Below are 11,372 nucleotides of genomic sequence, written 5' to 3'. Positions count from 1 at the left end.
ATTTAAAAATCCCACAGACCTGTAGTGGGAAAGGCTTTGAAGTAGAGAAGCGGTTACAAAGTAACAGGAAAATCCCCTCAATAATCACTAATCTCATTTAACACTAGTGTTAGTTACCGGTGTAGAGTTTGTAGAGACAGTTAAAAGATTAAATCTGATCAGTGATATTATTATTATTATTATTATTATTATGATTATTATTTGAGGTTGAAGCCCACGTCCATGTCTGTGTGTCTCTCTGTACAGCAGAACTCTCTGTCTAACTTATTAATACAAAGAAATCATGTAAAGTTGAGTATCTTCAGGCAAATACACTCCCTGTTCGGTAATCGGAGAGTGAATCACAGATGAGAAATGGAAAAAGTAGATAAAAGGATAAAGATGAAGTTTTGTCTTAAAACCACTCCAGCGTGTTAAAATTCACTTATACCACTTCAGCGCTGTTATTTCAGCCAAAGTGAAAATATGAACTAATCCCAGTCAAAATATTTACTTTATCTTTTCTAATTAATATCTATTGGTGCAGGTGTGTGTTTACATTGGGACAGTAGCGCATTAGTAGATTATTTTACAGTAGATTATTAAATCCCACACGTAACTGTTCATAACATCGCTTTGCAGCATCATACAGACAGACAGACAGAATTTTTTCTAAGACTGGGTCCTACAATGTATAAATGTATAGAGATCATTAAAAGAGCGAGTTCTGACCAATGTACAGACAAAAAAACTTTCTTTATTTATATATATCGGACTGTTTTTACATCAGTCTGTTCACATCAGACAACTGTTAAAATGAAGGACAACAGCACAGATCTATTTACTCAACATTTTTTTCACTCTGGCAACCTACTGTACTGTACATCACTGCACAAAGATTCTTACATCACTCCCTTCTAATAACCTAATTTGTTCACCTCTGGCAACCCAAACCAATCCACTCTGGAAACCCAAATAAACCCAATCTGGCAACCTGAGCTGTGTCTTCATCTGATCCACGAGCTTTAGATCTCTCTCTCTCTCTCTCTCTCTCTCTCTCACACACACACACACACACACATACAAGAATCAAGATTTAAAGATGCTTTATTGCATGACAATTAATTACATTGGTTTTGCCAATTAGAATTAAATTAAAATAGATAAATAAAAGGAAAAAGGAAAAGAGGTAAAAACAATAAAACTAAATATTATACAAAAAAAACGTGTATAAAAATAAAAGTAAAATACAGTAATACAGTAAATACACACACACACACACACACACACACACACACACACACACAGTACTTCGTTGTTTTAATAGTTCATGCATTAATTTAAAAAGTTTAAAAGATAATAAAATAAGTTTTATTAATGTGTGTATTTTGTGTTGTGTATTTAGTGTAAAGTGTATGTTTTGTTTCCTCCTCGATCTGTTTCTTTATTATTATTTTAGCCTTTATTAAATGTTGTAATTATATAACAGAGTTATAATGTTTAATTGGACTTTCAGTTCTTCTGGAACCATAGAACCTGTACAGTGTGCTCGCGGTGAGTGAGCCCGTGCTGCCCTCTGGCGGCAAAATCTGCAAACTACATGTTTTCCACACGTACTACAGTTACAGTAACATTATCTGTGGGATAAACATATACTACTACTACTACTAATTATTACCATTTATATATATACTAATAATTATTACCTATACAAACTATACTTTTACTATATATTAATTCTAATTCAAATTATTATTATTATTATTATTATTATTATTATTATTATTATTATTATTGTGGCGTAAGCGGGGCGGTGGCTGACGACCATCATGCCTTGAGGGGGGTTTTCTATGTGTTCACCCTGTTGGGGAAGGTTGTTTGGGTTAGTGGCTTCGGCCATGTTTGTGTGTTAAGTGTGTGGGATCGCTTGTTGAATGTGCTCCAGTTCATGCTTAGGCTGAACTGTGTGGGTTCTCGAGTGAATGTGTTTCCCATGCTGTACTGTGCTGTGTGAAATAAAGTTCTCCCAGCCATTGCATTGGGAAGCAATCAAGCTCACTTGTCATTCAAGATCCTTCTAGTGGTAAAAACGCTACATTGGTGTCAGAAGTGGGATGGAGATTAACGAGTTCGAGCGCACTATCGAGGAACTATGGAAGATCCAAGTAGGCCGCCAAGTGGCAGAGCAACTATGCAAGAAGAAAGAGTGTCTTCCTGACGGGGCTAGCGCGAGCAAACCAGGGCGACCGAAGCAGCGCGGCGAAATGAAGATTCCGGCACTGGATCTTGGGACGGAAGCGGATCCTGGAACAGACTCATCGAGAGTCCCTGCGCCGGAGCAAGCTACAGTTCCGTGCACCGTCAGCCGGCGAGCTGCAGCTGCGCCTTCCCTCCTACAACGGCGCCGTCGAACCCTACACATTCTTCGCGCAGGTAGAGCTAGCCGCCGACTTCGCAGGCTGGTCCTGCCGAGCGACCTCCCTCAGCTCAGGGGCGCTTGGTAGGTGAATCTAGCCGGGGACAGGGCTACCCGTCACGGTTAGACAACGAACAAGTCTCCGAGGTTTCGCGGCGATGCCGAGGCAAGGGACCTCAGAACTACCGTTGCAACGTTCTCAGGCCTGAGGGACAGCGTACCCAGCAGCCGTTAAACTAGCTCCGGGCGGGGCGCTAAGGGGAAGCCGCCTCCCGCAACCGTTCTTGTTCCCCCAACTAGTGGATTCAACTTCCGGCCGGGACGTTTAGGCAATCGCGCGGGAATTTATGTGAACTGTGTTCTGGACGACGTCTTACTACGGGCGCTCGTGGACACGGGTTCTACGGTTTCGCTGTTGCGCTGTGGATTACTGGGACAAAGCGAGTGCGTTTGCAGACTGCCTGATCCAGCCTTCAATATTCGCACTGTTTCTGGGAGCTACGTGAAGGTACGGGCTTGTCGCATGGTCCGAGTAAAAATAGGTGAGCAGATTCATTCACATGAATTCTTTGTGGGTAATATCGAGGAGGATTGCATTTTGGGGTTGGACATTTTAGAAAGATGGGGTGCGGTGCTGGACTTAAATAACGGAACTCTGCGTGGTAGAATCGGGTTAGCCAGGTTGCTAATACCCAAACCACAGCTGGACATGTTAGTAGCACACACCCGGGGGCGGAATTTCCGGTAGTCGTGCCATGTAAACATCCGGTAGCAGACCGAGCGGGAAAACTACACGCTAACACCAGTGCTTTATCCCAACGGCCGGGCAGCAAAGCGCGTGGTCGGTACTGTGAGCGAGTTGAAGAGCGCATGTGCGGTTGTGACGTAGAACCCTTGACTCCGAACATCCTCACCGTGCAGTCCTCCAGGCTCTCCGGCGCCCCGCCACTGTTTTAAACTCCTAAAATCTTACCTACTATAATTAAAACATCTCTGTAATTTTACTTCTCTTAAACATGTCCGAATCTGTGAATTTTTTTTTTTACCTGAGACGATGAGAGAGCGCTCGGTTGCTGATCTGGCATTTTGGCGCCAGTGGGTTAAAACGGTGCGTGAAACAGAGGAGTTGTAAAAACGAGTTTTGTATATTTCAGAGTTGTATTGTAACAAACACACAAAATCTCGTATCTGTAAGCTGTCGTGGCCGTAGATTTTGGAATCCAACTCAGACAAAAGACAGAATTACACACAAATCTTTTTTTTTACGCACGATTATTTTTGACAGGGATTTTATTCTATAGATAGCCCTTTCTCTTCCATTTGAAGCGGTATACAGTAAGGTCCATCTCCATGTCACTTTTTCTTATTTGTTTTTGAAGATGGACCTTATACAGCTCCTTTGCTGGCAACTAGGAAGGCAAAAATAATGAAATAAATGAGATTCTGCACATCAGCAAATGTGGTCTCTTCATCGTCATCTTCATCTTTCAGTGGTAATATGCAAGTATACGTTATTTGGCAAAGAGAAAAAAAACTAATCTTAATATCTTAATATCTTAATATCTAAAAGCAACTAAAGGTACCTGACACCAAAACACAACTGTGACAGACTGTGTTCTTTCTGTAGGGTTCATTAATCCAATCTCTCTATCAGTATCTATACGAAAATACAACCCATCAAATTCTCAATATTATCAAAGAAAAACCACTAATGCAGAAAAAAACTTGTCAAAGTAATACAACTAAGATCACAGTAGCCTGTACATCATACTGTATGCAGTTAAATAAAGTAAGCCTGCATACAGATGTTGTTATTAAGACTGCGCGTGTTTTCCCGCGGGATGCCTCAATTTAGCGCGCGGCGCGCCGCGACTTGCCGTAAGCAACATTCGGGAATTTAAATAAATGTGTTGTGCTTCACTTAATATCCGCCAGATGGAAGGACTTTATTTAAACGCCGGACCAAGTACTGTACAACGAAGAATTGTGTATAATTACTTAGTCTAAAACAATATTGTTCCCAATGCTGAAGCAAACATGAATTTTATTTTGCTTTACAACAGATCTTTCATGATAAATGTGTGTATATGTGCTTCATATTATTTTCATAATGATGAAATGAGATGCCCAAATTCGTGCTTTAAAATTCTTAATAAGTTTCTTATATATTTTTTGTAATGTTTTAACAGGGACAAAACAGTGAAAGACATGGCAATGTCTTGGTTTACATGGTGTTGAAATTAATTTAATTTCCTGATAGTAGGCTATCTGATAGTCTTAACTATGCGAATGTCCTGATTCGTGAATATGCCAACATATCTTATTTAAAACGTAAAAATGTGTCGACATCATCAGAAGACATGAATGAACTATATATATTATATTATTAAGTAAATATTATCTTATGACCACAAGCTTCTTCTGGCTTTTTATAATAATCATCATATTTGCTGTTTGTGTCCAGCATTTAATAATTATTTCATCCATTATTTAACCACGGCTGGAAATAATAGCTGGAATGTGATGTGATTGTGAATTCATGACTGAAATAAACCTGTTTGTCTTTTGTAAAGTACTTTCACTTTACAAAAGGCAGCGTTTTTATCAAAAGGTTAATAAACGTGTGTTGTACTATATATACACCGCGACAGCGCGCGCAGTTACTCACTTCTCACCTTTCATGTAGGTCTGCTCGGACGAATTCATTTTAAACCCCTTAAAAATGCGTGTATATAGTGTGTATACAGCTCAAAACCTCCATCAGTTATTAAAGATAGCATCAATTTAGAAAAAATGCCCCAGTGATTTCGGAGCTTTAGGAAATCTCCCGGCGCTCTGCGCATAACACCGGGCCAACTCATGTCGGAAAGAAATTATAAACGGTTTCTAAACGTGGGCTATTGTTTTTTTTTTTTTACTTATAGTATTTGTTAATTTAATTTAAATGAGGTTTGGGCTCAGGACTTTAATTCGGCATCGTGATTCTCCTCTTTAATTTACTCCATAGTTTTAATCAGCACTCAGCCGCATGCATAAAGTTTTCCAGAGCGCACCGGCAGAAGTAGACTAATGATTATGAACGCGTCGGGAAAACAGCAAGCAGACTGACTCTGACCATTTAAAAAAACGTTTGCGTTCATTTTCTGACGCGCTCAAGTTCACCAAAAACAATACAGAACAGTGCAGCTTAGTTGCTTTCAAACATTTACAAAATCACGTTTTTTCGTTATTATGAGTGCGCTTAAATAAAAGTTGAGTCTTATAAAGGCATGTAGTCTTATATAGTTTTATTATATAGTTTTTGCACATTAATCAGAGTCCTCATCTGTTACATTTTTGAGGACAATAGTTTTTTTTCAGCCTGTCACGGCCTGCGCCCAAATCAATATCGCTCCTCGCTCACTAGTTAGGCCGCCTTCCCTTCAGATATGCGAAGAAGCAGGGCTGCGGAATTAAGCACGAATAGTGAAGAAGAGCTCTCCTTGCTAATGATCCCGGGTTCATCCGCGCTATAAAATACTCGGGGTTTGTTGGTTTACAGTGGATTTTACTACGCGGTGTGAATGAGACGCGCGCACACAACGCGGAAGTGCGGCATGCAAACGGGGCAATTGGAACGCGCCCCAGGGACTTCAAAGAAGAGCCAGCGCGAGCGGACGGAGGCAGGAGCTGCTGTCCGCGGATGGCCGTCGTACTCGTATTTTATAGCGCAGGGTGAAAACCCGGGCTTATGCTAATATGTCCAGCTCTGTACCAGCATGTCATGTGGGCATTATAAGACTAAAAAGTGGAAGCTGGCACGCCTAAAAATAGACGCAGGTTAATTGTTTTATAGTCTAAATTAAAATCCTCCTCTTTAGTGCCTCCTATTAATCCTATTGTTCTTTTAGTGTCACTGCGTGTTTCTGTCAATGCCAGACAACATTCAAATGCAAATTATTCACTCTCCCCAAGTGTGAATCAGCTGTTCTCACCTATACATATTAACCTATACGTTCTCACCTAAAGTGTTTAGGTAAAATTCCACCTATACAAGTGTGACAAATATGCAAAGAAAAAAAATAGGAAGGGGCAAATACTTTTTCATGGCACTTCACATGTAGTCAGATTGTTCCACTGGGCTGAAACTGTAGCAGGTGGAGTTATAGCACTTTTCAAATCACACTTACTATACACTGATATGAATAATTTTGAATGATGAATGCTACGTTAATATGATCTCGGGCTTGCTCCACATTATAAAAGCAAAGCGCGGAGTTTAGTCCGAGATCAGGGAAGTACGTGATGTGGTGGAAAATAGGCAGTGGCGGTTCTACACCACTTCTAACCAACCAAACCCCCTGTCTGAAGTCTGCTCGGTCTTGTTAATTTGTTTTAAAAAAACCCAATTCTGTGAATTCCCCCAGCAACGAAACCGGTTTGATGACTTCACACCTGTTGTAAAGGTGAGATGGGGGATTACAGTAACTGTGTGTGCGCTTCACCTCGGAGCGCGCTGTCGCGTTGTATTCAATGAATAGACTAAAACAAAATCATGTTTGCTTCAGCATTAAAAAACAACATTGTAATAGATTAACTTTATTAAAGATTATACACTTTTGTATTCTTTGTCCACACACGTGGGCAATTTTTAGATATTGATCCTTTCTCGATGCAGCGAATTTTCTGAGCAAATCAATATTAATTGAAATTATGTTTCTCAGCATTATTTCGTATTAATATTGACTACCATAATAATTAAAATAAGTAACTAGTTTACTAGCGTGAGCTACTGCTGCTACTGATTTTATTTTAGCGTACCTGTTCAGTTTTATTGCCATTCCTTTTAAAATATTGTCTTTTTAGATTTATATGTTGTTTGTCTTGATGTTCTTTTTTTTGTTTGTTTCTTTGACCCAATATATGTTCAGTAATACTTCAAATAACATGTTTAAATAGCATTGATTTCTGTATTGTGTTATATTTTTATACTAGTAACTAGTGTTAAAAATGTATCTCTACATTAATGAGCCAATGTATTATGGTGTGGGCTGCTGTGGGCCAGGAAGTCCAGGGCCACTTTTTGGTCCCAGTCCGCCCCTGTAATAACGAATGGAGAAAGCGCAGTCAAAGCCCGGGGATTCTGTGTTCCGCGGGGGGCCAGTCGTGAATAGCTGACACTCAGTGACAGACAATGAAATTGAAGCATTTTTGTTGCTTTCCACGTGGCGTGGCGTTGCTTAAATAATATCTGTATAATATCCGTATATCCTATAAAATCGTCCAGACCCTGGTTCGAATCCGGCTTTGGGTGAAAATGTAATAAATGTGAATCCTTTGTTTTACACTTTTTGCTTATGATAATCATTAAATTACAGCAACTGTGAGGTGAGTGCTAATGTGTTTCATAGCTTAAGAAAAAAAAAAATTCTCAATTGCAAACATGCATTTAGTACTGAAGCATAACTTGAAAATTTAATGGCTATATCGTGGTATTTTAGCGAATAGAACCAGCATATTGAGCACTGGCTGGGAATCGAACCCGGGTCTCGCGCATGGCAGGCGAATCACCTACCACTGAGCCACCAGTACCTGTCTGCTTTTAAAGCGCATAAATATAGGCTAACGTCATACATCTTTGTAGTCCTTCTGCACACGCGCGGGTGCATTACAATAATAATAATAATAATAATAATAATAATAGAAAATAAATTTGGAAAACTACTACTACTAATAATAATTCTGAATGAAAATGATGAATAAATACATAACAGTTTAAGCTTGACAAGTTTATGAGCTCTGTCGCTTGCCGTCAATGGGCGCCTAAGAGACATAACATTTTTCGGCTTCAGTAGACACACAATACTTTAGACTGAAACACGACTGCCCCCTACAGGTATTGAAGGGCATTTTCACAGCTTGCCGCGCGCACTTGCGGCAAGTCGTGGGTTCCATTTTCCGAAAACGTGCGTTTTTAAAGGCCAGATCTGTAAAAACGGTAAGCAAGTTCAAAAGCCTTTAAGTGACAGAGATAGTCATTTATTAAGTCATATAATGAAAATAAATCATAGTGGTAAACTTACATTTCACCATGTTAGTGTCACTGGTGGCCCTTTATTAAGGGACAGAGCCGCTCCTCAGATGGGGTAAGGGGAGGTGGTGATGGGCCCCTGCTAGTTAGACGGGCTTCAGCCTTCTTTCTATTAGTTACATGACAGAAAGAATATACTAAATCATGTTTAATAAATAGTTCTGTGATCGTGTAATCAAATATTACCTTTTTGCAGAACGTTCTTGTGTTTCATTTTGACTTGGCTCAAAGTTCTTCTGGCTCCAGACGGATTACACCTTATTAAATAAGAAACCATCAATTCCTAGTCAATATACATTGTTATTTTAACCTAAAGAAATTAATGGCAGATTTAACAGTCAAAAGGATGCGGAAGGGGTGTTTAATTATTTTGTATTATAATAAAAGGGGAGGCGATGTTAAATTTGCAATTTAATACACTCACGCATTTACTCTGTCCGTTGTTTTTTGCCAAGCCAACTCTCTTTCCTAAACCGATGCAGCCGTATTGCTTTTTTTTCATTATTATTGGCTTGAATTCCTCACATGTGTGCATTAAAACCTCTGTGAAGTACGCCGCTCTCTTTTTTTCACTTAAATTTTCCATTTTGACTCGTGAAATCGGCGATCCGTTGAAAATGTCTTTATGAATGTACCGTGCACGCGCACTAACTCTGGGTAACCAGTAGAGTGTTGATTAAACTTACTCTTATCAGGGGTTTTGGAACCGACATACTCGCGGTATGCGGGTTTGGGGTTAATCAACCCAGGGGTTAAGATTAAACAAATGGTAAGTTAACCAAGCTTTCTGGAATACGCGCCAGGTGTTATGACCCAGAGTTATAAAGGTATGAAAATAAATGTATTGCATAACTTGTTTTTTTTCCTACTTTGGATTTGTTGTATGCTTTGAGAGTGTTGTGTGTGTGTGTGTGTGTGTGTGGGTGGAGTTATAGGAGACCTCCTGTGACTGTCCCATTCAAATATATTAGAGCAAGCTGATTGGACAAGCTGGGATCCCCATGTTAAAAACCCACCACTTGACAGCTCTCTCTCTCTCTCTCTACCCTGTCACTCCCAACTAAACCGTTTGCGTGTGAACTTTGATTAGTGTGATGTGAAGTTAAAAATGCAGTCTGAGCTGTGACCAGAATTAAGTAACAATTTTGGAAACTGTAGTTGTGTTGTTAACTAGTGAAAAATAATTCACTGTATATCTTGAGCACTTTGTAGCATCTGTAGGAGTGAGAAGCCCCTTTTATTTTTACCTTTGTATTTTTCTCCAGTTTCTTGTTTAGGAAGGTAGGTTAGACAAGTTTGTATTTTATTTTGTATTTGATTTTGACTAGGCAAGCCTAGGGCGCGGTAGAGTATTTGTGTTTGTTGTTTTGGGCATTGCTCAACTCTGAGTCTAAATAAACGCTACATTTTCTTGGGAGTGGGAAGGTGGTGAGAGGCCTAATTATGTTATGCCCATTACACGCCTAGGTAGAGGTCATAACAACACACACACACACACACACACACACACACACACTCGTACTAATAGACTTGCACTTTACAGAGAAGCACACTGCTGCTGATAGACATATCATATAATTTTATACTTATATTTTCAATTCATACTGCTGTAGTCATATACACACCATGTTTTAAATGTTAAAACATTTATACTTTACACTTTCATTTTGTAAATTTTGTTCCTGTGTAATTTAATTTATAATTTGTAATTTTTATTATATTAAAAAAAAATATTATTTCATTGCAAATTCTCATTACATGTTCTCCCTGTTCTTGGTGGGTTTCCTCTGGGTATTCCGGTTTCCTCCCACAGTCCAAACACATGCAGATTAGGCTATGTGTAGTGATGATGCCAGAGGAGGAGAAAACCCAGGTCTTCTGCATGGCAGGTGAGAAACCTACCACTGAACCACCAATATCCACTTTAGGAGGGATCATATTGACCAATAATAATGATCCCCTCTAAAAATGGCTCTGAATTCACTTTAAAAATCACTCCCTAGACTTTAACTGGGTTCTTACAGTGCACTCTTTCAGACTGATTCAGCCAAAGTTCTTCCCCTGGCTCTTTCCTCAAGGCGTGCTCAATTTGGCGTTTACACCCACAACACTTATATCAAAAAGGACAGCCAGGGCTCCTGTCTGGACATTCATGGACACTATGGACACTTATGGACACTGCACACCTGCACATTAATGCACATTTACACATATTTCTATTTCATTTTTGCTCGTTGCACATAAACACGTTTATACATATTTGCACACCCCCTGGACATTTAAATTCCATTTCATCTCCACACTAAAGTTTTATATATTTTTCCATATTGGAACAGAAAAAATATGTTTTAAAAAATATATTTACCTTAGCTAAAGATTTTCTATATTTTATTTCTTATTTTATGCTATATTTATTTCCTATTAATAATCTTTTTTAATGTCACATGCGGTTGTTTAAGCATTTTACTGCATATCGTACTGTGTATGACTGTGTATGTGACAAAATTTAAATTTAAATTTGAATTTGCCTTGGGTAACCTGTAAAATAGAGATGATTGGTCAAACTGTTTGGGAGCAATTAAGCACTTTTTTGGACTTTACAATATACTAGATTTTTGTCTTAAGAATGTATTATACATTATGTATTGTATAAATACTTTCCACCTTTACTGATGTTCAGCAAAACAACTCGTTTTAAACATTTTGGCAAACCTGAAATATGAGATGAACCAGACTCAACAGGGAACCCGTCCTCATTTGGGTAGAACTCTCCTTTCTCTCTCCTCATGTCTGACTGAGGATTTTGTGCTTTGATACTGATTATTACTTATATTAAAAACAACAATATGTTTTGTTCCTTAGAGGTTCAGCTCATAACTCTAAGACTGAGACACAGAGACATGCAGC

Source organism: Clarias gariepinus, chromosome 7 (genome assembly GCF_024256425.1).
Source record: "Clarias gariepinus isolate MV-2021 ecotype Netherlands chromosome 7, CGAR_prim_01v2, whole genome shotgun sequence".
NCBI classification, from domain to species: domain Eukaryota; kingdom Metazoa; phylum Chordata; class Actinopteri; order Siluriformes; family Clariidae; genus Clarias; species Clarias gariepinus.
Note: the sequence above shows the minus strand (reverse complement) of the source record.